This window comes from Astatotilapia calliptera, chromosome 13, assembly GCF_964374335.1.
Source record: "Astatotilapia calliptera chromosome 13, fAstCal68.1, whole genome shotgun sequence".
Lineage (NCBI taxonomy): Eukaryota > Metazoa > Chordata > Actinopteri > Cichliformes > Cichlidae > Astatotilapia > Astatotilapia calliptera.
In genome coordinates this window covers 14,416,810-14,443,813 of record NC_137434.1, presented here as the reverse complement: position 1 = coordinate 14,443,813, position 27,004 = coordinate 14,416,810, and the positions used below count along the sequence as shown (strand labels likewise).

Below are 27,004 nucleotides of genomic sequence, written 5' to 3'. Positions count from 1 at the left end.
TCCTCCTTCCCATTCTTGTTTTTCTCCAGCTTCTCCTCCTGGACGGGGAGAAAGTCACAGGGCAGTAGGAGGTTCCTGTGCAGAACTCTCACTTTCCCTGGTCCTCTCTCTGGCTGTACGGCATAGACAGGGCTATCTTTGTGCTTTCTTTCTAACACGACATGTACTCGCTCCTCCCAGTAAGACCTTAGCTTTCCGGGCCCACCCCGATCTCTGAAGTTCCGTACTAGCACTCGACATCCCGGTTGCAGTTCCACTCCATGAGCCTTCCGATCGTACTGCTTTTTCGCTCTGTTCCTCTCTTTCTGGGCTGTTTCTGATGCCAATCTGTATGCCTCTTGCATCCTCCACTTACGGACGTAATCACTGTGAGAAGTACTCTGGTCACCTGGAACCATGCCAAACATGATGTCCACTGGTAGGCGGGGGTTTCTGCCATAGAGAAGATAATATGGGGCATATCCTGTTGCTTCACTGCGTGTGCAGTTATACGCATGCACCACTTTGCTCAAGGAGTTTTTCCAGTCCGCCTTGGCTTCCTCTGTCAGGCTCCTCAACATGGAAAGGAGTGTCCGATTAAATCTCTCCACCTGGCCGTTCCCCGCTGCATGGTAAGGTGTTGTGCGTGACCCCTGGATTCCACAGTACTTTTCCAGGGTGGCAAACAGCTGGTTCTCAAACTCCCTTCCCTGATCATGGTGTAACTGGGCAGGGAATCCAAATTTGAGCACAAAATCTCCAAAGATCTTTTCTGCCGCTGTTCTTGCTGACTTGTTGGTGCATGCATATGCCTGTGCAAACCGGGTGAAATGATCCATCACGACTAGGATGTACTCATATCCTCCTTTACAACTCTCCAGATGCAGGAAGTCTATTGAGACCATCTCAAAAGGGTATGTGGTGACAATGTTGACCAGCGGTGCTCTGTCTGGTTTGCCGGGACGTTTCCGTTTCAAGCAACTGCACACCTTAGTCACATAATGTTCCACATGTCTTTGCATATGTGGCCAATAGAATCGATCACGGACCAAGGCGAGTGTCCGCTCCACTCCGAGATGTCCCATTTCCTCATGGAGCTCCTTGTACACCAGCTGATGGAATTTTGTGGGTAACACTAGCTGAGCTCGAGCAGCTGATTTCCTGTACAGGATGTCATCTTTGTCGAGGTACAGCTTACTCTTTTCCCGGCTTAGAACGGAAGTGTCTTCCCCCCTGTCTCTTCCTCTCCAAGGGGGCCATTGTCCTGTCATAACCCAGTCTCGCACCCTGCCAATGACTGGATCATCCTCCTGTGCTTTCTTTAGTGTCTCTTTGGAGATCTGTGTCACTGGGGCCATTACTCGTTCAAGCTCTACATCAGCACATGCTGTGGTTATGGTAGCTGGACACAACCATGGCTCATCTTCATGGGCTTTCAACTGAAGCACCTGTGTCGCAGGGGTGATTACCTCTGGTTTCATTTCCTGCGAGCATGTGCGCATGTACTCCTCCATGTCTAGTGGCATCCGTGATAAACCATCAGCATCGCCATTAGCCCTTCCCGGCCGATACTTGATTGAGAAGTTAAAATCGGCTAGCTCAGCAACCCAATGTGTTGTAGCATTTAGCTTCGCTGTAGTCAGGACATAGGTCAACGGATTGTTATCTGTATACACTGTGAACGAAGGTGCGTAGTACAGATACTCCCGAAACCTCTTACAGATTGCCCACTTCATTGCTAGAAACTCTAGCTTTCCAGAGTGGAGGTGGTAGTTGGTTTCTGGAGCTGTTAGAGTTCTCGACCCATACCCAATGACAACCAGTTGGCCCTGCTGTCTCTGGTACAGGACTGCACCAAGCCCTTCTTGAGAGGCATCACAGTGCAGCACAAATGGCCTTTCGAAGTCAGGGTATGCCAGGAGTGGTGGACTCAGCAGGTGTTCTATCAGTTGGCATAGCACTGCCTGGTGTTGTTCTGTCCATGTGATTGGCTGGCTTGAGTGGCGTTGGTCTGCTTTTTTCCGCTGTCCTTTGTGCTTTGTTACCGTTGATCTTCTGTCAGTAATCACTTGACTCTTTCCGATCGATAGCAGCTGGTATAGTGGCTTGGCAGTGCGTGAGAAGTTTGGAATGTAGGGACGGTAGTATGACAGGAAACCTAGCATTTTCCTTAGGTCTCCCACAGTCTCAGGTTTGCGGTTTTTTAGTGCTTGCACTGGTGCCAATTCAGCAGGGTCCATGCAGTAGCCATCTTTGGATACAATTTTTCCCAAGAATTTCACCTTGTCCTTGAACACTTCACACTTTTTGGGGGTTAGCTTCACCCCGTGCTCTTGGTAGCGGCGCAGGACCTCCCTCAGATCACGCAGGTGGTCCTCAAATGATCTGCTGTGGACCAAATTGTCATCCAAATATGGCTGAGAAATTTCATCCCTCAAGCCTGCAAGGCACTCTTCCATACTGCGCTGGAACTCTGCTGGAGCCGAGGACAAACCAAAGGGAATCCTTACCCACTCATATAAGCCCCAAGGTGTGATGAAGGCTGTGAGGGGTCTGCTACTCTCCTCCAGGAAACCCTGGTGGTACGCCTTGCCCTGGTCCAACACTGAGAACCATGCACTCCCAGTCAGGCTGTTTAGCATGTCTTGAACACGAGGGATGGGGTGACGGTCAGGAATGGATTTCCGGTTTAACTCACGGTAATCCACGCAGAGACGCAGACTTCCATCCTTCTTGCGCACACAGACGATGGGCGATGAGTAGGGGGAACGGGATTTCTGAATCCATCCTCTATTCAACAGGTCCTCCAAATACTCCTTCACCTCCTTGTGGAGTGGCTTGGGGACTGAGGTGTATGTGCGTCTTACTGGGGTTGTGTCATTCAATCTGATCTTTAACTGCAGGGAGGGGATGCATCCCACATCGCTCTCATCTTTTGAAAATGCAGCACACTCATCACGCAGGACTTTTCTCACCTGCTCCTGCTGGTCTGGGGTCAGGTGATCAACTGACACCGGTGGGTCCCATAAATCTTGGCTGCATCTGCCCACCTCTTCATACTCCCCTTTGTGCTGTTCTGGGGCGCTGATGGTGCTCCCTGTGTTTTCACTAGCACACGTCAACTTGCCCATGTTTTCAGCACTTACCGGTCTTACGTCTACTGGGTAAATAGCCTTCACTTGCTGTAGCCGTCCCAACACTGCATGAGGGAGGAGGGTGATGTCATGGCTGCTGCCATTCGTGACTGGAATAACCACCCTGGACCGGGTTCTCCTCTGCAGTCCAATGACAGTTTCATTCAGGTTAACCCCCTCTGGTAGTTTTGAAATGTCCTTTGGTTCGAAAAGAACCTCCTGTTTCAGGGGAAGGGGACCTGTCCTCACACTGCACTTAACCTCCCTGCTTTGTCCCGCTGGAATCACTATCTTTTGCCTCCCAACTTTCACCACACCCTCCTCGTCGCTTTTGTGGCAGCGCTGCACGATGTTAATTAGCACTTCCGCTTTCTTACAATCAATCGAGAAGGCTTCCCTTACCACCGCAGGTGGATGCTGCTCCATTCCATCCTTTACAAAATGCTCAATCACATTATAGCCAATGATAGGTGGCTCTGCTACTCCTGGTTCTTTTGAGACAAGCACGGGGACAACTAGCTCTGGCTGTGGATCTCTAGTTGACCCCAGTCTAAATTTTAGCTCAACCCAACCTGCGAAGGGTATGGGTGTTTGGTTCGCTGCTTTGCCCACCAGAGCCTCATCCTCACCTAGGAGTTCACTTGTGCTTCTCAGTTGGATATGTGGAAAGCAGGACTTCCTCCAGTTCTCATTAATGATAGTCACCTGTGAGCCTGTATCCCACAATGCTTGTGTTTCTACACCTTCAAAGAAACAATCCACCATACACTTCTTCCCGATCAGGGCTCTCAGCTTAGCCTGACAGCGTAGTGAGAGATGACTGGCATATGTGGCACCCACAGTCTCTTTAGCCTTGCCACTCTGCTCTAATTCTGCCTCCAGCCGTCTTATCCGATTCCAAAGCAGTCCATGCAACTTGTCATCTGCTTCAGCATGGATGGGAATTAATGATTTGGGAGGGGCGATGGTCTGGATTCCCACTTGAGTGCTCTCCGATCTTTCTGTTGCCCCCCTTCGCCCTCTACAGCCTCTGGAGAGGTGTCCTGGCTGGCCACACTTGAAGCAGTGTTCACACCCTTCATTGGTTCCCTGCTCCTGGCATGCCTTACATCCCCTCCTCCCACTGGTTCTTAGTGGGCGAGTGGGGCCTTGAGGGGTGGTGATGCTCCTCCTTAATTCAGCCATCTCCTCTCTCAGCAGCCTGACCGCTTCATGCAGCTCTGACTCTCGGGAAGCAGCTACAACAGGTGTTCTGCGGTTCTTGGGTTTCACCACTTCAGCTGATTGCTCTTGAGTCCCCAACCTAGTTTCGGCTACACCCAGACCCAATTGACTGGCTGGCCTTTCCGTCTGGAGTTCATTTACTTTCACAGATTTGCTGCCTGTAGTTTTCTTTTGCTTCAATTGTCTTTCTGATTCAACACTAGCTGCTTCATTCATCTTATCAATGAGGATTTCATCTGTCACCCGAGGGTCATCCAGATAGGGCTTGAGCTGAAACTTGATAGGGTCACTCAGTAGCCCAGTACTGACCGACCTCAAGAATTTCTTCTGGATGAGCTCAGGGCTGTATTGTTCATCGGACCCCGTGTCTTCCGATGCAAGCAGCAGCCTCTCTTTTAACTCAATTGCTCTGAAGAGGAAGTTTTGGGGAGACTCGCGGCTGTCTTGTGTGACGTTCACTAGTCTGTGATACAAATCTGTGGTGCTATCTTTTTTAAAATGCCCCTTTAATATGGCCTTCAATTGGGGGAGGGGGAGGTCACGTTTTATCTCAAGCATGTCTCTAAGACTCAAACCTGGGCTGACAGACTTCACCACAGCCTCTATAACCTCCGCTTCACTGTGTCCTTTGTTCAGACCTCTGTCAATCTGATGCATCAGGTTGGTGTATGAGAGTCTGTCCTTTTGGCCCTTCTCCCCAATTTGACCACAGATTTTGAATTCCCTCCTTATCGTCACTTCCGAAAGGCGGTTGGCTGCGAAAGGAAACACATTTTGTGGGGTGGTTGGTTGATTTGGTGGTGTCCTCTCGACCCTTCCACTCAGCCTCCTAATTTCTTCCTGCAGTGCTTCGCTGTTTCTCTGGAGCTGTGCGTATCTCTCTGCTAAATCAACTTCTTACCTTATTTCCTGAGCCCCCTGTGGCGAGCTCGTTGGATTTGATCCACTTTCTGTGCTTCTGGAGCTCCCTATCGCTGGGTCGACACTTTCTAACATTTTCTTTAGATAGCAGAGTGCAACATCCTGCTCTTCATCATTAATAACCTTGTCCATCGATTCTGTAATAAATTTTATTAACGCTCGTCTTGTTGTGACATTTCCACTAGGGATTTTAGCTTCAGCACATACCCCTTTGAGTTGGTCGAGTTGTAGGTTCCAGAGTGTCTGGGACACAGTCTCTGCCAGCTCCTCGAGGTCCATCGTGGTTGCTGTAGCCCTTCCTTATTTTCATCACGCTGGACACGGCGTTAATAATCCCAGCGGTGCCTCCAATATTTGTTGCACACTTGGACAAATGACACTTCCAGGCGTGCATGAGTTCAGAATCGTTCTCTTTACTTGCTCATTTGCAACTGCAAATACAAAACACAAGCACTTCAGTTCAGCGTAACTGCGCTCTGCAGGCTATCTGTGCAGTAGAACACACAGGACCATTTTACATATAACTACTGAACACGTGTTAACAAAGTACTCATTTACTCAGTATTTTCCCACCAATGTTCATATTACAATATTCTGCACACTCATATGCTCCTCCAACTAGTATTGTTGCGCATGGAGACTACCCTCTTGATCCCCTCATTACATCATTTGCGATGTGACATCCCGTTTAACACCAGTTCAGGTACATCATGTAAATCACAAACTCCGACATTAGCGTTGTGTTCCATTAATGACAGTACCTTACTCTAATACATTTCTCATACGTCAACATCATTCCGTTTATCAACACATAACTTGTGCTCACCTGCAAATACAAAACACAAGCACTTCAGTTCAGCGTAGCTGCGCTCTGCAGGCTATCTGTGCAGTAGAACACACAGGACCCCAAGGCTGCCCGATTCAGTGCCTGCGTGAGCCCAAAGCTGCCCGATTCAGTGCCTGCGTGGGCACCACCCGTGAGAATCATCATTGATCAGAGTATCCTAGCTATATTGCCAGTTATCACAGTATGTGTCAGAAATAGTAATACAGAACTGAACGCATAACATAACAATGATAAGAATGCATGAGATTATGGAGGGGGGGCAATATCTATTACAATACTTCCATCTGTGCCCACCCATTACATGAGTCCCACACAAGCAACGGGCAAAAACTGTAAATGAGGCTGTAACCGATTCCCCCTCTCTTCTTTCATTATTCTTTCAGTATCCAAAAGTCTCAACTAGCAATTTAATAACCTGCACAGTTCTTCAGTTTGACTGTTAAAAGTTTTTGTTTTTTTAGAATATGGGACTGCTTTTAGGTTATAGATGATGAAACCCCGTCTTTTCTCAGTGTAAAATAAAAAGGCTCCGTTTAATATCTGTTTGGTGCTATTGAGTGTAAATTAAAAACAACAACAAAAAGGCTTTAACATTAATTTTTTCTAAGCAACTTGGTACATTCTAGTGTTTCTCAAGTTTATGTGAAAAGCTGAAAAAAGACAAGCAGCCAACTCTGAGGTTGGGAAATCAAACTAAGCCAAGGTGCCAAAAACTGCAGTTTCTAACACAACTACTAGAGTCTGGTTTGAAAATCAAGTTCATCCCCACTCCACTCCCATTATCGTAGCAGAAATTACACCGCAACACAAAATATACTTACATCCTGGAACAAAAAACCTCCTCTGCCTGTATTAAGTATTATGCGGGAGTGTTCATGTGAATTGACTGACGCGTTCTTTTCTATTCTTAGCTCATAAGCTACAAAAAGCATTCTTAGGAGCTGTTCAGTTTCCGAGGTAAGTACATTTTGTCTCAAGTCTGTTTACCTTTCCAACTTACCATTCCATATGTAATTGTCCCCATTCCTCCTCAAATTAGTCAGTGGAAGAATCAGATGCTAGCTAAACATTCCGGATTTGCTTTTCTTCAGTTCTCAGATTTCCACTAAACCTAGCTAGCTGCACTAGCTGACATAACCCCAGAGCCATGTACTACAAAGCAGGATTTGAACCTATCCAAGTAACTTCAGCGTTAACCCTGGGTTATCAATAGAGGTGGGCAGATCAATCCAAATATCAATTTTATTGAAACCAATACTGGTATCAGTGTCAAATCGATACAAACGCAACTGGATCGATACTTTGTTTCTGTCCTCAAAGTCTAGTATGTGAAGAGGGGGGGCTGGAGCTTATCACACCTGTCTTAGGGCGAGAGGCAGACTGGTCACCAGAAGGGCTAACACAGAGAGACAGCCAATTATTCACACTCACATTCACACCTATGGGCAATTTAGAACCACCAGTAAACCTAAACCCACTGTCTCCCACTGAACTGTGTTAATTAAATATTGTGGCAGTTAAAACCACAACACTATTGTGTTGGTGTTCATTAAAATGTGTTCAAAATTTACCAAATGTACAATGATTCACACACTGCTCTCCCCTACATAAGCTCCCTTTACAGGTTAAAAGTATCTGTATCAGTAGTAGTATTAGCAATATTGCACACAGTTTACTTGGTATCGATCGATACCAGAATTTGCAGTATCACACACCACTAGTTTTCAGTGTTACAAAGGTGCCTCTCTTCTTTTGGAGAGTGCATTGCCATGGTTACGCTGCAGCCCTTTATCTGTTCAGAGTGAATTATGTTTGATATTAAAGATTTTTTCCCCCTCTGGTTGAATGGAAACTATTTTATACAAACGTTGTTGTTCTATATGTCTTAGTATATGATCTTAAAACAGAACACCTATCTATACTAGTTGGATATGACTTGTTAGAAGAATTTATACTTTTAGACTACACTGCTATTCCTGCCACACACCCACGCTGCTGCTTTGGAAACTGTTGCTTTCATTGTCTTTGTGACCCTCCGTGTGTAACCGCTTCATATTTTTCTCATATTATAATTTTGTCTTCTTTTGTAAAATCAGTTGCTCTGGTTCCAATAGATTTATCTATTAACTCTGGCCTGATCCAACCAACGCCACCCCTTTTATGTGCATGAGCTCATTGCTAGATTGAGTTATTAAGTTGATAACCACCTTCGTGTTACCACTTTGCCTGTTTGCCACTGTTTGGGTACGTGAAGCCAGATCAGCAAAGAGATCCTGGGTATGTTAAATTTGCTTCATAGAGCACAACTCATATTAGTCTTAAAAAAACAAAATTGAAAATAAGCTGATAGACAAGTTGCAAAATTTCAGGCTTCAAAGGGCAGTACAGTAACCAGCTGCTATTATCACATCGCAGAGGCTTCACTGTCTATTTTCTATGGCGTGTAAAGTCTTTGTGATTGGATTTAGAAATGTAGCCTGTCAGTGCAAAATCCAGATTCAACGCAATCCTACCATGTCCCATCGTATTCAGTCGTTCTTTTTCATATATATAAATCTAAATTTGTGTACAAAACTGGCTTCTTGCAATAAAAGCACACAAATATCTGACTTAGTTATCAGAAATAATAATTTTCATGCACATTAGTTATTTATTTGGACCCACTAGTTAGTGTTTTTTCTAATTTGACAACAGACAAAACTGACAAAACTGACTGCAGCTAAACCCTTCATCACAAACAACAGCACTGCTATAGCAAAAATGAAGGAAAAGCTGAGTTATATACCAGCAGTGTACTGCAGCAACTTAGCAGATACCCTCACTCCCGTGACAAATCTGACTGAGTGACAGAATTGCTACTGGCAAGTAACAAACAGGCAGTTATTACACATTTTCTGATACAGAAACCTGCCACTCCCAAAGAATCGTTACTCTATGCCATCCTATCATATTCTAAAATAACCCATTTAATCTTATTCTACAAGTCCCTTCCTCTCTATCTTAATGTAAAAAGCCCAAGCAATATATTCAGTAACAATAATCTCAATATCTGATGCAATACAGCAATAATAGATCCTTCTCCCCTTCCTCCTCCTCATCTCCATTCACTAAAGATTCTCTAACTTTTGATGGCAGTCATGAGTAGTGAGACTTTGAACTATTTGGATACAGCAAGCAACAAAAGCATAATCTCCACCTCTCTATTCTAGCCTGGTGATGCTGTTGGTATGTCTTTCCATCTGATTGTAATGCAGTCCACCTCCAGCTGTAAAATTTGCCACAGGAGTGAATAGATATGACCCGATTACATTATTGTTGTCCCCGTGTGGGAGGGAAAGAGAGGCTCTTGCTTACATGGTCCCTTGACAGCCCGATTGCGTCCTGAACACTATAGACTTAGGAAAATTTAACAGACGGCTGTGTCTACATTAGAGATTAGCTTTGAATGGCCAGATAACAGAGGCATTGTCTTCTTGCAAGTCTTTAGAGAAGAACATATTTGTGTCCCATTAATCCTTTTAGGAATAAGATCAGTGAAATAATCTTGATTAAGTAGTTTTTAATCTGTTAAACTATTCAAACAAACATGTTATAGACTGCTCCTATTATTCTGCATAGATTGCAGAAGTTTGGATGTGAACTTCACTCCGATATGACTTTTTCACATTTTTCACAAAGATTCACTCTTTGAAATTCTGCACATGTCATATTTAGAGGTTTCCACAAAATGTTTCACAGCAGCATATAAAAGAAGCTGATTCAACAGTAGCACAGGGTTGCAATAAAAAAAAGCCATCTCCGAAACATTGAATAGAAAAGAAGGTGGGCAAAAGAATAGATGCTTGACAAAGAAGGACAAAAAGACTCTTTGTTTGACACCCTTGAAAGTCAGCATTAAGGTGTTGTGCCTTTGCTGACGCTTCTTTACAGGTACCATTTATTTTATCTCTTAGCTTTTTCTTCAGTTTTAACACATTGATGTACCTCTTGCTCACTTCTCTTTTTGTTTTGGTTGTTCAGTGTGTGTTCTTGCGTGAAGGGACTATTAAAATTGTATCTTCTTTGTCAATTTTGAAATACCTTAAAAGAAAGCTCTCTTTTCCAGGCCACATTAAGACTCTAAAACTGACAAAGGCTGATACATCATTAATTAAAAATGTTGCTTCTTTAATCATCACAAATGTTTTCACCAGCGCTTACATAATTGGAAAAGATTTTAATGATTAATCAACCTTTGCGAACATAAACATGCATTAGCCAGAGTTAAAAACAAAGTGGGCCTCTGTAGTGCTTCCTACATTGACAATCATATTAAAAAGTTGCTAATCATTTATGTCTTTGTTAATCATTAATTTAACTTTAATTTAATCAAAAAGAATTCCTTCATTTTCATCAGGTATTCATTCACATTAGGTAAACAATGAAGGATGCCATGCATTTGGAAAGACTGTGGAGTCTCCTCAAAAAACTGGAAAACACACTTAGGCAAGAACTGATGTCTCCGTCAAATAATTTGGTGTGTCATAGTAACAGGTGAATGAACTTTTTTTTTTTAAATTATTTGAATATATATGAGTGCTTGTGTATAAATACACAAACCATACAGATATGCTTTCAATTGTGTAATTTAAGTGATCTAGGTAGCTCTGTTTTGGAAGTTCAGTTAAAGCTAGAAATGTGTTTTGGAGTTTGTACGTACTTTGGCGTTTGTACATGCTTTGGAGTTTGTACGTGGGGCGATCGTGGCAGTTCGTCTTATAATTGGAAGGTTGCCGGTTCGAGCCCCGGCTTGGACAGTCTCGGTCGTTGTGTCCTTGGGCAAGACACTTCACCCGTTGTCTACTGGTGGTGGTCAGAGGGCCCGGTGGCGCCAGTGTCTGGCAGCCTCGCCTCTGTCAGTGTGCCCCAGGGTGGCTGTGGCTACAGTGTAGCTTGTTTGAATGGATGGATGACAGGTTGTGTAAAGCGCTTTGGGGTCCTTAGGGACGAGAAAAGTGCTATACAAATACAGGCCATTTACCATTTTTTGGAGTTTGTATGTGCTTTTTGGAGTTTGTGCGTGCTTTGGAGTTTGTACGTGCTTTTTGGAGTTTGTACGTGCTTTGTCTCTAGGGGCCACCACATATATTTATATATAAACATATATAAATAAACCACTTTTTTTTACATTAGTAATTCCTTTTGTGCATAATTTTATATTATTGTTAATAATAAATAAATTAAAGCAACAAAACAACCTGAAGAGCTGGTTCGGAGCCGAAAGAGCCGGCTCTTTTTAGTGAGCCGAGCCGGAAATCCCATCACTAATAAGAAGTCTATTTATACAGTTAGATGTAGTGGAGAGAATAAGACTGCTAGGCTGAATGGCGGGGCTCTCTCCTTAGATAGTCCATGGGGAAAGAGCCACAGACTAGAGAATTATCCTGGTATGATTACTGTTCAGGGGAAAGAAGCCAGCAACAGAATGAGTTTGAGCAGTTGGGAGGTTACTGACATAAAGTTGAAGATTAGTGGTTGAGACTCGGAGTGTAGCGAGCTGAAGGGTGCAAAGAAACTTGAAGACTGTTGGCTGAAGAAACACCAGGGCAAAATGTAACAAAGCTCAGCCAGTGCAGGAGCAGCTCAGCGGTGGCAGCAGGCAACAGTTGGCTGATTCTACAATCTGGCTGTGCAGTGGCGCAAAAGAGTGGTATATAAGGCTGGAGCTGCAGCAGGTGATTGGATAATTAGAACCCCTGAAGCCCCTCCTGTATTATAACAGACAGAGAAAGGGGAGGAGGGGAGTGGATAAGAGATGTCCACAGTAGGAGGAGGCAAACAAACAAAAAAACCCAGAAACAATTATTTTATTTTATTTTATAATGTACGAGAAGTTAGAGTTGAAATTCTCACTCTGACTATTGTGTTTCACAGCTTCACCTCTTTATTATCGGCCTATTGCTTTAGTCTTCAATTTTCACATACCGTACACGAATGGATGTACGCACACATATACTACACATAAACTGACTTTTGGGTTTTTCAAAAATACTCAACAAAACTGTGAATGAAAGGCTCTAAACATGAAGTTTAGGAACAGTCTCATTTAACACAGAACATGTACTGTATCCCATATGTATTATGGATTACAGTAGGTGGAGTTTTAAGTAGGTTATTGCTGCTAGACAGACAGGTGTCAGACAGTGAGATCCAGTAGTGAGCACAGACCTGTGACTAATGGCGCCATGTGGTTCTATAATTGCTTTCTGGACCATATACTAGAGATGGACCGATCCGATATTACGTATCGGTATCGGTCCGATACTGACCTAAATTACTGGATCGGATATCGGAGAAAAATAAAAAATGTAATCCGATCCATTAAACTTGAGTATGAACTTATACAAAATGCAGCAAGATATTAAAAAAAACAAAACAGTTTTGTTGATTAAAAACCACTATATCGGATTCATATCGGTATCGGCAGATATCCAAATTTATTATATCGGTATCGGACATAAAAAAGTGGTATCATGCCATCTCTACCATATACTATACTTTTTGTTCACCGTTTTTGAATTAGCCATTATGGTTATTTTAATAGCTGCATCTTTAATGAGCTGTCAGAAACTTCAGTTAAAATTTTGCATTTCACCTGATCATTTTAAAAGACAAATTTTCTTAACATGAAACTTTTTGCTAGGTCAGACCTGCTGTATTTTTTTGGAAATTCAAAATTCTGTGTTTAGCAGTGACTCAAACAAAACTGCATCTTAGATACAGATTTTGGTGACCATTGTATGTTTGTACTGGTAATATACGTTGACTGTGACATGTGAAACAAACACAAATGGACAATATAACATTGCATTTGCAGGTACTGAAAAAAAGAGCATGTTGGTTTTACTTAATTCAATAGCGGAAATTGGTTGCGCACAATTGTTTTGCTTTGGCAGAAACTTAAACAACTGAGTTAAATCAACACAACTTATTCATGTTCAATAAACCTGTGAATTTTGTGATGATAAACCGTGATTGAAACATGTCTAAATGAAGTAAGGTGAGCTCTTGGAATATTTTAATCCTCCACAATTTTGTCATGTTATTCCAACACTGTTCAATAACTTTTACCCCAATACAACTTGGTCACATAAATACTACATGTTGTCTTCATATTATAAATGTTTAACGAAGTCTAGAGTGTAGTTAATATAAAATTTGTCCTTGAATTCCATACAGATCCAACATGATTTAATTACTTGAAATTATTTTATTCAAATTAGAAGTTAGACTTTTTAAAATGTAACAACCACCCAATTTCCTACAATCAGTATACCAAAAAAAGTGTCTGTTTGACTTGACTGAGATGGATGCCTTCCTCAAACCACGATCCAAAGTGTGCGAGACAAAAACATGTGCGGCTAGTTTGCACTGGGTTCTCTCTTGGTATTCTGGTTTCTTCCCACAGTTAAAAAGTCATGCAGTTGTTAGTTAGGTTAATTGGTAATTCTAAATTACCTGTCAATGTAAGTGCAAATGGTTGTTTGTGATAGATTTGTGAGCTGACCAGGGTGTACCCTGCCTTATAACCTATCACTTCAGGGTTATTTCCCAGCCCCCCCTGCAACCAGGATAAAGATTGGAGGATGCTAGTTGTTGTAGATCCATTCACTGTTTATGGTAACCAGACTCTAGACTTTGTTGAACATTATGCAATATGAAGACAACATGTAATATTTAAGTGACCAAGTACTATTGGGGTAAAAGTTATTGCATAATGTTGGAATAAAATGACAAAATTGTGAAGGATTAAGATATTCCAAGAGGTCAACTTACTAAACATCTAAACATGTTTCAATCGCGTTTTATGAACACAAAATGCACGTTTATTGAATATGAAAAAGATGTGTTGATTAAACTCAGTTGTGCAACCAATTTCCGCTATTGAATCAAGTAAATCCAACATGGCCTTTTTTTTCAGTGTGAATGAGACTATAGGCTGTGTCATATATCTGCCATTAATCAGCAACAGTGAGGATTTATTGCACCCACAGCCATTATATGAGGTGGTGACATTAATGAGAAAAGCAGGCCAGGTAATGTAAAATGGTCATAAGTAACTAAGAGTAACACAACAGGAATAAAGGTCCTGCTGAAATGAGTTTAGTCAAAGGTCACTAGAATATACTGTATATAATTGACATTTATAATGCTAAGAATCATTCAAGAACAAAAGAGCCTAGAGTCAAAGAAGAAAGGTGAGTTTAGCAGAAATTGTAGTAAATCTAAAGTTTACATCCACCCAGAAAAATTCAATACAGGTCTAAATTTTAATCTCTGCCATCTCTTCCCTAAGAGTACCCAGACGTTGAGACATGCTCATACATGCATAGAAAGTTGAATGTTGCGAAAGGGATTTGGCAGATATAATCAGAACCAACCAAACCTGCAAATCATGATAAGGGGGAAAAAAACTTTAAAAAACAACAGACGATGAGTTCTGCATTGATGTCATTTCTCAGTATTTACTGAAATCCTGATTATGGATTGTTTTTAGTATCTCTGCAAGGAGATAATAACAAAAATAAGAAACATTTAAGGTCATGTAATAAAAAAAAAAAGCTTAGATTCTGTATTTTCAATTAAAGAACAGGCTACTGTGGATTATTGTATTGCTCATTGGGGATTTTTGGCAAACTGAATTGGGATTCAGAGCCTCAGGTTGGCATTTCAACAAAAAAATTGGATAACACGCTGCTTAGTTGTGATTATTATTTAATGCTGGACTTTATCTGATTAGCGGAGCACCAAAGGCAGAATATCTGATTAATATTTTATTTCTTTACAGTTAGGATACTTTAGAAGGCTCAATACTGAATGAGTATAGATCCTGGGTGTTACAAATTTTATGAGCGTGAGCTTCAGTCATATATTTGGTGAGCAACAACCAACATATAAACTCAAAAAACATAGCGAGAATAAAGAAGAGAACCTTAGAAATATTTTTGTTTAAACTGACTCGACTGATACTTTACACTCATTTTTCAATTACAGTGTGTGAGGATTAACATTAGGTACTCGTTACCCATACACAGAAATGAAAATGTTGCATTAAACAAGGCCTTTTACTAGAGATTGAGACCAATATCTCATTTGGAAAGTGTTTGCTGAAGCCATAAGAGAGTGAGCAATAGGGCCTAGATGTCTTTACAAACTGAGAAGCCTCCTGCTGGCAACATGAAGCTATGCATGTGTGCTTAAATGCATCAGGGCTAAAGAAACAACACATGATCACTGAGCAGTATTTTACATGTTTCACGCATGTTTGTATTGAAAGATGCGGGATTTCACAATTGCTCACATCAGCTTTTTAAGCAAAGAAAGACTAATTTTTCACCATCGTAATTTGATGTTGTGCCTGAATTCAGCTGGAGCCGTTCTTCTGGTTTGGGGGTTACAACTTCTAATGTTCCTGTTACTGCTATTGATTTTAACTTTGACATCTTTCATCCCTGGTACTGCTCATTTTTCTCGTGCGTCTTCTTTATGATGTGATAAATGCGGCAATCCCAGCTGATGGAAAATCAAAAGGAATTTCTGATTTGCTCTCAGCCAGGATTCCCACATCTTCAAGCTACCACTGTGTCTGGTTGGTTAGCCAGGAGCTGCATGTCTGTCTGGAAGTTGAGGTCCCACAGCACCTTAGCCTCTTTGTTTTCAATCACCTTAGCTGTTGTCTCCCAGCCTTCTAATCCATATGCGGCACAGATGTTTCTGTATACTATCCCAGCTGCTTAGTTGTGCATCTCTGTGTACACTGTCCCATCTTGCTTCTTCCATCCTGCTACTATGAGCTGGGCTGTATCCAGGGCACCTTTGCACTGCCATCAGTCCTGATGGCTGTGGTAAATTTCTGCCTGTGTGGATTTGGTGCTTAGGATCTTGTGCTGTCATGATCAAAACATCTTTCCTGTCCTTTTGGTCAGCCTTTTCTAGCATTTGGGAGTATTTCTCAATATCAGCCACTCCCTCTGTCTGTCAATAGCACATTAAATGCAGGGTCTTGGTCTTGCACCATACTTCCTCCTTTTGTTTCTTATCACCATCTGTCTTCAGCTGCCTGAGGCACTCTTGTAGCACCTCCTCTCAAAGGGGCCATCTCCCTAATGTATAGAGATTGACAGACCACGTGACTTTCGCACATTGCATGCCGTGAACTCGTGGCAAAACAATCCAAGTACCGCATCAAATGCAAGCATTTGCAGCACCGCAAAACGTTCATTCTTCGGTTCCAATAAATTCTTGCTTTTTCTTTGCCCCCCAAAAAGGTATGCACAAAACGAAGGAGAACAATGCCGGTCCGTACAAAGACAGACTTGATGAAAAGTCAAAGAAAAGATACAAGGAAAAAAATCAAACCAGTGAAAGGGTCAGACCCTTACGAGCACACAGAGGGACAAAATACATTAGCGTGCTGCCCAACTTTCACCACGCTCATATTTATAATTATAGCTCTGACACCCACTAGTCCCCCTCTTCCACTTTTTGTGGCTCAGAGAGCCATAGGGTGGAAACATCCATGCAAAACATCTATGCATTGTGAGGAACTCATGTTTTGACATCCATGGCATTGATTTCTTCCTTTGGCCTCTTGCTATTCCAGCTGGGTATCTGATGACCAGTAAGGCCTATGTATTGATTGCTTAAATCTTATTCATGCTGTTGATTTGGCTTCTCAGCTCCCATTTCACTAAGTGGGAGTAACTGGCTATGGCTGACCTTTTGCAACTTCATCATTGTTCCCATTAGACGTTGGAATACCAAGGTGCTTGTAGCTGTTTTTTCAATAACCTGCCAATATATATATGTACACTCTCTCCAGTATACATATAAAGCATTTTTATATACAGTATATAAATAGAATAACAAATTACACAGATAGTTTGTTTCATATTGCACATATTGGAAGAATAAAAGAGTTGTGATTTTGTAAACAGCTCAGTGTTGTCAGGTGTCTAAATGAAGACAAAAACCTAGCTGAGCAGATCGATACAAACAAAAGATGGATCTATTATTCTCAAACATGAAAATAAAAGGCGACTATGACAGCAGCTCACTCCTACATGACACAAAATTAATGGATCAGACTCAGGATTTCATAGCTGATGCCTACTCATTATTGCAAATAGTCTTCTTATATTTGGGTGCAAAACAAATTGCGATCATTTTGTCTACAGTCTTAGGTGAACCCTCTGAAGAGAAGCTTACCTGCATCGTGTTTGACATTATTTTGCTGGAGGCTTGGTTCCTAAAATAATGAGTTCTGCTTCTATGTTCTGAGTGTCAATTGGGCTCAAAGAAAACAATCTGCTTTCACTGATGACATCTGAAACATATAGCATTAATTTAATAGAAAAAGGCAGCTTTGAAAAAGTGCATGCTCTTCCCCTGTTAGAGACCTTGACACCCACTCAAAGTGACATGAACCCCAGGAGTTATTTCCGAATGCATAGCATACACGCTCAGAAATTTGGGATTTCTATTTCTGGTTTTATAGGTACAATATTTTTGAATGCACCCCCCGGGGCTAATCTTGGGCTTCCAGACTTTAAGATGCAATGTGAAAAAACGGCTTGTTTTTGGCTAAGGTTAAGGTTTTATGATTTATTTATATTAAATGAAAAACAACTGTCATTCTCCATCTGTCTTATATATATGTATTTAAAGGTGAAGAGCACTGCCACCTCACATCAAGAAGGCGCTGGGTCTGAAGATTTCTGCAGCCTTTGTTCTCTCTGTGCCTGAAACATTTTCTCCAGGTAGTCTCCTTCAAAGGTCCAAGGACGTGTAGGTTAATTGCTGATTGTTCGCTGTGGGTGGAGAAAAAGACTGCAAAAGTAAATTTCCAAGTTAACAAATGAATATTGTGAAATAAATATGTAATTTGAATGAGCTGGGGTTTGTTTTTTGTTTTTTGTTTTTTTTTACATCACAGGGTACTCCTGCAGTGCCACACAGTTGTAGCAAGCAGCTGCTATTTTTTCTGAGAGTTTATTATAGATCAGATGTTTTTTTCCTCTATATTATTCTTTGGGTATCGGCCATTACATCTCCATAATTGCATTAAAGTGGAAGATAAACATGAAAGGGTCTGCAAATTGGTGTGACACTGATACTTTCCCATTTTGTCACAATAAACAAATTATGTGTCACGGTCGGACGGCCCTTTCCGGACGACCCTGCTTGTGTTTATGTTTTCTGTATATGTGTTTGCTTCTCCCTCCCTGGCCCTCGGGGTTGTTTACGGAAGTGCGCGCCGTGGGAGAGGCGTGTCCTGGCGACTGTCGTCATTGGGAGTCCCTCTTCGCTGTTGCCGGCCCACCTGCAGCTGATTACCTGACCAGTGGTTGGTAATCATTCCTCCAGGCTAGAAAGGGGTATTTAACCTGGACTCACGGTGACAGTCGACGTGGGATTATTACTCCGAACTGGTATAGTCTGTGCGAGCAGTGTGAGTGTGTTATTCGGCTAGCGTGTGGCTAACGCTGGATTTTCCTTCTTCCTCCAGGAGGGGCGAGCGGAGAAGCGAGTTGGGGAGCACACACACTAAGGGAGTTACTACACGGAACGCACTGGGAGCAAGGGACGAGCACGATTGGAAAATTGCACTTTTGAATGGATTGTTGGACTTGTCTGTTTCACTGTAAATAAACGCACTGTGTTTCTGTGAGCAAGAACCGCGCCTGGGTCCCTCTTTTCCGTGACATTATGTACATTAGCAACTATAATAAATTAACCTCACAGTAGGCCAACACACCTCTCAACATTTTGAGAAATGTAGATCACTTAATGTGTGCACGCTAAATGCAAGGTCACGTCCAACAAGCAATTAGCCTAGCTTTATACAAAGCAGGGGCAAACATGCTGTTAAAGGATACCAGGAGGTAAGTCTTAAAACAGTTTGGGATTTTCAGAAATACACTCATTTGCTTTTCCTAATGATGCAGGGTTCATAAGAGAAGATAAGACGACTCTGGACTCAGGCGAGGCATTTTTACCCATGAACTACTGCTCATCGGCTATTTTCTCTTTTTTTCTTTAAAACCCTTGAAATGGTTTTGAGGGGAAATGCCAGAAGATCAGCAGTTTCTGAAAAACTCAGACCAGCATGTATGATACCAACAACTACCCCACATCCAAAGTCCCTTGAATTTGATGCTCAGCTTGAACCTCAGTAGCTCGTCTCAAGCATGCTGTAGCAAAAGACCCGACACACACAGGATGGACGTGCTTCGGAAATGTTTATTTTGCTTGTTCAGCCATTTCTTTTGCATTACATCACAGGTGACTCAATGAGCAGCTTCTTCCTACCTACTGTGGTGTAATCTATATTGACGTACATCATGCGCCACTAGGCAGCAGTACTTACCCACTAAACAGGAAATAGGGGCATGTAAAACATTGCTGTCACTACCCAATCCGTACCTGAAACCCGATCGGTACCCCGCATGCGCAAATCTTACGTCACTTCCTCTCTTTGCCAAGATTGCGACATTCAATATATTTGAATGACACGGTTAGCGCCCAGTTAGCTCCTAGCATTTCTCAACAGCTCTGCCTCCTTTTCGACTACCGGGACATTTAAACAATGGATACCTCCGTATACAAACAAATTCATGCTTTTTCCTCAACAGAGAGCATCCCCCGATTGAACAACAGCGCCGTAAAATAAGAAGAATGGCGCCTAATTACAGAGTTACAGATTTGTACGGTCCGACTTTGCACTCCGAATTCCGAAGCAGACACCAAAAGCAGTTCAAGCCACAAAAACCACAAATAACAAAACAAGAGAATAAAACATGTTCTAAATGTGGAAAAGCACCGATGCACCCAGAAGCACAGTGCCCAGGCAAAAATGCAGAATGCCACAACTGTGGGAAACGTGGACACCACGGGAGAGTTTGTAGGTCTACAACTGTGCATGAGGTGGCAGACAGTGCAGACGGACTTTTCCTAGGTGAACTGGATTCAGGAGAAGACCCGTGGCTTGCTAACATCTGCGTGAGAGGCAAAAGCATGACATTTAAATTAGACTCAGGGGCAGATGTCACAGCTATCTCAGAGGAGACATTCAAAGACATTTAGCAGCTAAATGAACATTTGCAAAAAGCTGAAAAGCCACTGTATGGACCAGGAGGTGCAGCACTGATCGTACTTGGGTCTACAAAGGAGGACATTTCCTACAGTGACAGGAGCACTACAGAGACAATCTATGTAGTCAGAAATCTGCGTGTAGCTCTCTTAAGCAGGACAGCTTCTGTGAGACTGAAACTAATTGCCCGAATGGACAATGTTGACCTTGAAACAGTGAAGAAAGCGTACCCGAAACTATGTGATGGGCTCGGCTTGTTCAAAAACCATACACGTTTAAGCTGAAGCCCAACGCTAAACCTTATTCACTGAAAGTGCCAAGGGGTGTTCCACTGCCACTACTGGGCAAAGTCAAAACAGAGCTGGAGAGGATGGAACAGTTGGGAGTAATCAGTCGTGTGGAAGAGCCCACAGACTGGTGTCGCGGCATGGTCGTAACCCCCAAAAAGGACAAAGAGAAAGTCCGCATCTGTGTGGACATGACACCTTTAAATGAGTCAGTGTGTCGTGAAAGATATATCCTCCCCTCTGTAGACCAAACGCTAGGCATGCTCACAGGTGCGCAGTATTTCTCCAAGCTTGAGAAATACTGGGCTTTTGGCAAATACCGCTGTCCAAAGAATCTGCTCTCCTCACCACATTTATTACGCCATTTGGTAGATACCATTTCAATCGTTTGCCATTTGGTATTTCCAGTGCACCAGAGCATTTCCAAAACATGATGGCGACGGAAGTGACAGCCGGCCTCGCGGGAGTCGTGTGCCACATGGACGACATCCTGGTCTGGGGATCCACGAAAGAGGTGCACGACATGAGACTCCACGCTGTCCTCGACCGTGCAGAGAAGGCGGGCGTCACCCTGAACATGTCAAAATGTGAGTTTGGCAAAAGAGCAGTGAAATTCTTAGGATTCATTGTGTTATCTGAAGGCATGAGTCCTGACCCTGACAAAACTAGTGCGGTGCAGAATATGAAAGAGCCAAGCACCGTGAGTGAGCTTAGGAGCTTCTTAGGAATGGTGAATCAGCTGGGGAAATTCATCCCAAACCTCTCCGAAAAAGACAAACCACTGAGAGACTTGCTTTCAACTAAAAACGTGGTACTGGGGGCACGAGCAACAAAACGCGTTTAGCAGTTTAAAAGAAGAACTGTCATCCGCTCCAGTACTGCAGCTTTACGACCCAAACAAACCCCAAAAGATCTCAGGAGATGCCTCTTCATACGGGTTTGGGGGCAGTTTTGCTACAGAAAGACAATGACATGGGTCACCAGTCTCGTATGCCTCACGATCATTGACACCCACAGAGCAGCGCTATGCCCAGCTGGAAAAAGAAGCGCTGGCGCTCACCTGTGCCTGTGAAAGATTCAGTGACTTTATTCTAGGGCTACACTTTGAGCTTGAGACCGACCATAAGCCACTTGTGAGGCTACTTGGAGGGCAAGCCTTGGATTTGCTTCCACCGCGGATACAGAGATTCCGCATGCGCCTAATGAGGTATTCTTACACTATAAGGCACATTCCAGGCAAAAGCCTCACCACAGCCGACACGCTGTCACGGTTACCGCTGGCAGACAGCGTGATGCCCAGAGACAATGATCTTATGAAGGACACCGATATTTACGTTGACGCAGTGCTGGAGGGCCTTCCTACTAGCAGCAAATACCTTGCAGATCTCCGTGAGCAGCTACAGTCTGACAGCGTCTGTTCCCAAGTCATGAAGTTCTGTGCAGAGGGCTGGCCTGACAGGAACCAGCTGCAGGGAGTAGTAAAACACTACTGGTCAGAAAGAGCAGTTTTGAGTGTACACAACAGACTACTACTGCGAGGCACAAGGTTGGTCATACCTGCAAACATGCGAAATGCAGTTTTGGACAAAATACACGAGGGTCACCAAGGGGTAGTTAAGTGCCAGAGAACGTGCCCAACAAGCAGTGTGGTGGCCAGGCTTAAGTAATTAGATCAGTGAACTTGTCCTTAAGTGCAGGCTGTGCATACAGGAGAGAGTTAATGTGAGGGAACCTCTTATGCCCACACCTTTACCTGAGAGGCAGAATTTAGGAGCTGATTTGTTTACACTAAAAGACAAAAACTATCTGTTGGTAGTAGATTATTTCTCGAGATATACTCAGCCCAACTCGTTCAGCCAATGTGATTGTGCATTTAAAGTCAATATTTGCACGCCATGGAATACCTAAAGCATTGATTACCGAGAATGGCCCACAATCTGCATGTCAAGAAATGAAAGACTTTGCAAAGGACTACTGTTTTGAGCATGTCACCAGTAGTCCCAGGTACCCGCAGAGCAACGGCGAGGCTCTACACTCTGCCTTTGTATTGTCAATAAAATTAAAATGGTTCCAGATTTTTCTTCTTTTCTTGGTGTCACTCAATTTTCTTTACCATACCTTTTTAATGTGACGATGTTGTGACTTGTTGTTGCTCCCGGTGTTCTGGGAATCCATCCTACCTGACAAACCATCCTACCCGTTGTTTGTGCGCATGCGCACAACACGAAGTTAAATGGTGAACAGTCCTAACTTTGTGAAACTGAGCTAGAAGCATACTTTAACAGCTAAAATTAAGTGGAAAATCATCATACCTTTATTAATAAGAGCTAGAAAAACACTTTAACGGGTAAAATTAAGTGGCAAACCGTCCTGGCTTTATGAGCTACAAGCCTACTCTGATGGGCGAATTTAAGTGGCAAACCATCATACCTACTTAAATTTGTGCTGGTATTACTCTGTGACAGCAGAAATGTGCATTAACTACTTAGGGTAAGACATTTTGCCAAAGTAGGATGGTTTGTCAGAAAACCCAGCTCTCTTTCTTTAACCTCCTGCTCTTTTCGTGTGCGAGTGTAACTACCGGCTGAGCAGAGGAGGCAGGGCGCAAACGCAAGGGTCTGTTTGTTTCCTCCTGTCTCTGCTCAGCGCAAACAAAAGGCTGACCTGCGAAAAAAAGTGAGAGACAAAAAAAATCCCACGGCTCCCAATAAGGAGTCGGCTCGCATCGTTCACTTCAACAAGCCGGCTCTAAGAGCCATTTCTTCGCGACTGACCCATCACTTATGTCTATGTACCTAAATACACAGAGTTTCTGCCATGTGATTGGCTCATTAGATAGTGGTTTTAACAGGCAGGTAAATAGGTGTAAGCTATAGTGAGCAGTCAGTTAGTCTAGCATTAAGACAGGAAACATGGTGTGGGGTGACAACTAGTCTGCCACTTCTAACGATTATAGCTGAGCACTTGTTTGCCTGAACATGTTCTTTTTGCATTACTTTATGTTATCAAGAGTGAAGTCTTGAGAAAGGACACATAAGTGTCTGACCTTCAGGATAAGGAGGCATAGTTGTAATGACTCAGTTCATGGCTGCACTAAATAAAAAACTCTTTGATAAATCTCCACTTTGTGTCACATTAATGCAGTAAAAACGACTAATGAGGCATATCTAACACAAGTCTTCTCTGACATACAAGAAATGATTATACAATGCAGTAAACAAGGCAAATTTCAGCGTAAAGAAAAGAAACCCTGCTGTCCCCTAATAATGAAATCACAGTCAGAAAAGTCAATGCTAGTGATGGGATTTCCGGCTCTTTTTACAGATCCGGCTCTTTCGGTTCGGCTCACTAAAAAGAGCCGGCTCTTTCGGCTCCGAAACCGGCTCTTCAGGTTGTTTTGTTGCTTTAATTAATTTATTATTAACAATAATATAAAATTATGCACAAAAGGAATTACTAACGTAAAAAAAGTGGTTTTATTTATATATGTTTATATATAAATATATGCGGTGGCCCCTAGAGACAAAACACGTACAAACTCCAAAACACATTTTTAGCATGAACTGAACTTCCAAAGCAGAGCTACTAGATCACTTAAATTACACAATTGAAAGCATGTGTGTATTGTTTGTGTATTTATACACAGGCACTCATATATATTCAAATAATTTAAAAAAAAGTTCATTTACCTGTTACTACCACACACCAAATCCGGTCGTTGGTACTTGCTGGCTTGTGTAGCCACAAGATAACAAAGGCTCAACACTGCGCCCAGCATCCTGGAGCACTTCTGTTGTCTTTTGTACGTGTTTTGAGTTTTTATGTGCTTCTGAGTTTTTATATGCTTCTGAGTTTTTACGTGCTTCGGAGTTTGTACGTGTTTTTACGTGTTTTGGAGTTTTTACGTGTTTTGGAGTTTGTACATGCTTCAGAGTTCGTACGTGATTTGAAGTTTGTATGTGCTTTGTCTCTAGGGGCCACCGTAAATATACTTTTATTTATTCACTCCACATAAAATGTAATAAATAAATCACATAATACAAAAATCAACTATTCACATTTCAAGTTTTAACTATTTACATTTTCAGCTTTTTTCTTTTACAAATTTAAAGTGAAAACAACATAAAACACTGCAAACCACAACACAATTAAATATAAATTATAATATGAAAACAAAAAGAACATGCATATTCTCTATCATATGGGCCTGCATGAATAAACTTTCTGAATCCTTTATCATCTGCAACCAAAAATAGTTGTGGATGATTACTATACCTTTCTAATGTTGTTGTCCCTGCCTCTCTTTCTCTCTCTCTGGCTCTGTTCCTGTGCTACTGAGTGTAACTACCGCCCCTCCCCCCTCTGCCCAGCGTAAAGCACAAGGCTCGCTTGCGGAGTGCAGCGGAAAAAAAGTGCGAGAGAGAGGCTGAGAGAAAGAAAACAAAAAAAAAACAAAAAAAAAAAACGTGACGGCTCGCGATAAGGAGCTGGCTCGTGTCGTTCACGTCAAAGAACCGGCTCTAAGAGCCATTTCGTTCGCGAACGACCCATCACTAGTCAATACCTGGATGCTCTGTGGGAAAGCTAATGGACAATGACAATGACTGGGGGTAAAAACAAATATTAATCAATTTGCTACAATAAATATAGATGACTCATGTTGCTGAACAGACCGATGTCTCCTAAAAGGTTTTAGCAATAACATTGACTGCAACAACAATTAAAAATTTATTATTTCATGAGCCACCTTCAAATTAATGTCAAGAAAACATTAATACTGTCAGGGTCCTGGGACTGGGCGACCCAGGATCCCTGGGCAGTCATGGACCTGTGTATTATTATTATGTATGTAACACTTTTACCACCGGCTCGTGTGACAAGACTCCCCCCTTATGCCCTCGGGTGCAGTCTTGACTCTACTTAAACATTCTGTGATAAAAGATACATCTCGAAAAATAAATATCAGTCTAAGGTTCATATGATTCTCGTGTCTACACAGACAAGCGGAGGCTAAGGAAATACACTTAACCGATTAAGGCTAATACATGTGAATACTCAAATGATAAGACACCATGCAATAAACCCAACACAGGATCTCAGGGTTAGAAAATGTATTAAACAATTGCAGGAAATTCACATCCAACCCTTTTTTTTCTTCATGAAAAAACACATATACAAAACATACAATAAACCCCCGGGGGATAGATTTCAGTATTTTTTCCCTTAATCTGTCCAATGTTATTCTTTTCCCAGAGTGCACTCTTAGTTTATTTTTGTTGTTGGCGCGCTTTAGTTGGAGCTCTTAATAATAACAACAATACCTCCGAGTATCCGTGATGTCTCCACCTCCTCCGATGAATAACTCGCTCGTTGTGGTAGCAACCGTCTCCACTCGCGGAAGCGAGCAACGACTCTCCGGTTCCTTAGATAGCAGCAAATCATCCACGGTTAGCGACTCTCTCCCGAGACAACTCTCAAACTCCGTCTCTTCGCTCCGGCGGAATCTCCGTTAGCCAGGACCGTGGCGTTAGCCTAGCTCCAGCTAGCCAACGTAGCCAAACGTGCCTCGTGCTTAGCCAAGCACAAAAGATACGGGAAGCCCGGCTCAAACGCTCCGAATGATTACCGGGAAGTCCGCAGACGGGTGATATGTTGTTGCCGAACAACTGTGGTGACATAAGCAGTCCCGAAGTCCAGGCTTCGTCTATGCCATTTTTGTAATCCTTCTTTTTTTTCTCCTCTCTTCCTCCCGAGTCTCTTTCCCCCGGAAGTCATCTGCAAGTCATGACCTCTCGTGACGTAGCATACAAAACAAGTTACACTTCTTCTCTTTTAACAGACATTCACATTCCATGAAATTATGGTTTTTTAACGTAACTGATTTTTTCACACACTATTTATGCATTTTAATACAAACATTTATATCACATATCTATACCACTCTTAACCTCACCATGAACCGTTATTTTCTCTTCGACTTATTCTCATGAAAACAAAATAAATACCAGATATTTATCAGAGTATTACACTCTCCCCCCACCAAAGAAAAGCATGCCCTCATGACTTTGTACCTTGAAAACATAAACCATTATGGCACAACAGGTGAGTAAAACACACAACTAAGCAAAGATGGGTGTGCCTATCCATTTATAAAAACAAGAGACATATTTCACTGTTGTGGCGGCTACCACACTGGGATGACCTGGTTCATCATAAGTTAACCTCAAAGGAGCCCTCTTCAACCGCTGAGGTCTGGCCTTAATGTCAACATCAAGATTAGTCTCAGAGTTAAATTCAGTGTCCTCTTCTTGCAAGAGAATGTCTTCAGGCAGTACTTTGTCTTTCCCTGTCTCCTCAGGATTCTCGCAAGTATCAGGTGATTCGGCTTCGGTGATCTCAACAGACTCAGATTCATTTACACTGTCCGTCTCAGGTTCCTCTACACATTCCTGTGTTACTCCCAGCCCAACTGTTTTTGGTT

General features: G+C 42.5%; 1 long non-coding RNA gene across 1 annotated transcript in view; it reads right to left on the bottom strand.

Annotated features, from left to right (window-relative positions):
• Positions 1 to 26,475, bottom strand: part of LOC145419725 (uncharacterized) — a 61,682-nt gene extending 35,207 nt beyond the window's left edge. Inside the window, exon 1 of the long non-coding RNA XR_013901062.1 lies at positions 25,845 to 26,475. This is a non-coding gene — a long non-coding RNA (uncharacterized LOC145419725). The remainder of the gene's footprint in view (positions 1 to 25,844) is intronic.
• Positions 26,476 to 27,004: the final 529 nt, after the last annotated feature.